Raw genomic sequence first — 3,826 nt, forward strand, 5'->3', positions numbered from 1 at the left:
GTGGAGTGGTCCTTCTTCTTTGTCATTCCACTTTACCCATTGTAACCATTATCATTAAATCCTCCATCATAATGTTAGCTCGTGAGTCATTATTATCAGGAGCGTGGATGCTCAAAAACTCGAGTGTTTTTGAAATGGATTTAACTTTCATTCTGGGATCTCGGCTCTGGGTAAGTCAAAATATTATATATATATATATATATATATATATATATATATATATATATATAGATATATATATATGAAAGCTGCAACCACTTATGTTATGTTATTATATATAATAAAAAGTTTTGGATTGATATATGTACAATTTTTTTTGGATGCAGTGGTTTTTTAGGTTAACTAATAAATAAATAATTAATATAAATAATTAATATTTACAGATTAAGCTAAACTAATTACAACTAATGTAATTAATTTATGTTAGTAAATAAATAAATTAAATAATATTATTTACAAATTATACAATTAACTAAATATAAAAGAATAACATACATTTTATACATTTTTTTAGCCGAGGTGGTGAAAATCATCAAAACTTTAAATTAGAGCCATTTGCAAACTGTAAGTCCAAACTGAGAAAAATTAGAGTCATTGGGAATATGGCGAGAAATCGCACTCAATGAAATAATTAAAATTAAAATATGATGAAAATAAAAATCCCACAAAATAAACCAAACAAAGAAAAATAAAAGCAATTTAGTGAAAATTTGCATGGAAGATCCCCATCATTATTATGTAGATAATAAGGTAAAAATGCGGGATTGTTGTTTTGTCACAATATGATGTGCTCTCATGTTATGGATATTGTTCATGATTTGTTAAGTTACTGGATAGTTTATGAATGCATGTACTAACAAGTGTTGTTGTAGCTAGTTAGAGAGGGTTTGGAGCCTTCTTGGTGATTCTCAGATAAAATTTAGAAGTTTGTGATCTAGTATGCATTCATGACATATAAATTCCATGTTTATCATTTGTTTAATGAAATGTATGTTGTGTACTAGGCATGTGCTAGTCAAGATCTTGTTGAAGTTTGAATTTTTTGCATTGTTGTCATCTTAATCATGACTCGGGGAAGTTACAGGGAGTTCTGGCTAGTGGTCTAGAGGATTTCCTGAAAAAGTGGCATAGATCGCTTGACCGCAGGAACTTAACTGAGAAATTTGGGTCATAACCGCATGCATATAAGCTTATGGGTGCAGTTGAAGCCTCATAACCGCATGCACTTAACTGAGAAATTTGGGTCATAACTGCATGCATATAAGCTTATGGGTGTGGTTGGAGCCTCATAACCACATGCATGTAGTCTTATGGGTGCGGTTGGAGGATAAGCCTAGTGAAAAAGAGTTCTAGCTTAGAGATTAATCACCTAGGGTGGTTTGCTGGCTCCTGAGTGGTCTGTAGTCCCTGTGGGATGTCAGTTGTTGTCGTTTTATAGGCCCCACTTGCATAACTAGAACATGGAGGGTGAGTCATATATTCGTGACAAACATCTCATGTTTACCCTGGAGAGGTTGTAAAAGTGGGTAAATGTGGGAGGAGGTGTTACATTTTATCTGTGCAACTATAATTATAAGTTTGCATATCCACCTGTACATTCCAATATGTGTGAACTAGAAGGTATTTATCTGTGTGGGTGGCATAAATGAATAAAAAAATTTGGACTATAAGTTGTGTGCTTACTGAATGGTTGATATTGAATCAAATACTATGATTAACCAATTTTATTTCTACTTGTGAACTCATGGTTTATATTCTTGTGCATTTGTTCATTTAAATACTGGTCATTTTAAGAGCTTGTAGTTTGTTGGATTGATTTACACTCTAAAAAATTAAACCGTGTGACTTTAATCATTGTGATAATCTATTTCTATTTTCAGATTCCTGTTGTATCATTCTTAAAGTCTGTAGAAGGAATGTGTTTTTGTGTTCTATAATAGTGGTTCCATGGTATTTACAACTATTTCAGTGATGTTATAGAGATAGAGTACCCTGTTCAGAATTCTAATAAAAATAAAAAATTTGTATGTTGTGTTGAGAGGTTAGTTATGGATGTGAAAGTCTCTCTGGAAGGAGTCAATTCATTTCATCTTCCCTGAAACCATAATACATAATTTTAACGAGTGCTACTTAATCATTTCGTAGAGATAGAACAAAAAAAGAGGAAATAGGTACTATGAAATCATTTCATAGTGACTCATAAAAAAATTTAAATTTTGAAAGATTGTGTATCAGTTTGAAATCCCCTTTTGGGTTACTTCTGTATTGACCCGTTGTGTGGGTATTTTTTATTGTTGATCATTGAATGCGACAAAGGGACGAATCCATTATTATATCGGTATAAAAATGAAGGATTAAAACATTGGGACAAGTGCTTAAAGGAGTGTGTCAAAGCATTATTATATTGCACGCATTATTTGTTAAGCTGAAGCATATGTAATTGAAAATCTAAAATGAGGTGAGATTCTTGAGGGGGGTTAGAGAAAAACATCTCATGGAATCTATCATAATAAATTCATATTATTATATTTAACACATGGGTTAAATGTTTCCTGAAATATTTCTAAATTGGATGTAAATATGGAGCTATGTGTGGAGTATATTCGGGGTATTGGCATAGAGGTGAATTGACTACCATTGAGTGGTATCAGAGCCACATAAATCTATTTAGATTGATATCTCTCAAAGGAGGAATAGAAATATTTTAAAGAAGATGAAATCTTCACCAAAAATAGTTATGGCATGATTCTAATCTTGAAGCACAGGATGTGAACAAAAATGTGATTTTCCTATGAAGTTGGTTTTGTGAAAAGATTGCAGTGGAGTATTCTGAAAGAGATTATAACATAGTAGATAATGAAAATATGAAAGAAAGGAATCTAGTAAAGTTTAGAGTTCAAAGTAGAAGCATGTAGTAGAATCAGGATTGGAAATCTAATTGAGGTAGATTTGCTTTTGTTTTCAATTTGTGGTGAATTTTGAAACTCACAATTGCATGGCTGAAGTTATGAGTTGAAGGACATTATAAGACTATAACCTTGAAGGCATAGACAACAAAGAACACTACAAGAAAACAATGTATGTTCAACAAATATATAGATAGTGAGGTTGAAGCAAACATTATTAGAAAGAAGTCACACTAGTTAGACAACCATGAATGTTGTAAGGATGGAGGACCAACAAAGTTCTCAAAGGAGAATGGTGAGTAGTTGAATGCATAAGCCAAAAGAGTAGAGAGTGCTCCAATGAATATTCCAGAGGAAGCAGTAAGTAGAAATACCAGGAGAAGACTAGGCATGGAAGAGTTTAGTATGGTATTTACAAACAAGTTGATGGATTCAGCTTGTTGCAGTGGCTTGTTTGTAGCTCAAAGTGAGAAGGGAGAAGATAATAGAAGGAGGACTTTTGTGACTACTGAGAGTCCTGATAAAGGTTCAAAGAGAAGCCATAGTAGATCAAACCAACACAAACTTGATAGGGAAGTAGTTAAAATAAAATTATAGCTAGAGATTTTGAGAGAAATTCTATATAAAGATGAGAAAGACAACTGTTATAGATGGACTCTCTGTAAGAAAGTAAAATGGAATTTGTTGTAGGTGAAGCTGAGACATAGATCAAATGCTTAGTTGATGGAGAAACTCAAGGAGTTTGAATAGAATATAAATTCTCAGTTGGAGGAAAATCTCAAAGGAGTTGAGCTACAACAAAGGAAATTTGTTGAAGAAGAAGTTATTTGTGAACTTAAATGAGTAAACCTTGTTGAAAGAGATAATGAAAATGCTAAAAGGAGACTAGATGAAAGTCTCATGGGCTATTTAGAAACTAA

The sequence above is a fragment of the Pinus tabuliformis genome, chromosome 8, assembly GCF_031772625.1.
Source record: "Pinus tabuliformis cultivar Carrire ecotype Pingquan chromosome 8, CPIR1, whole genome shotgun sequence".
Classification (NCBI taxonomy): Eukaryota; Viridiplantae; Streptophyta; class Pinopsida; order Pinales; family Pinaceae; genus Pinus; species Pinus tabuliformis.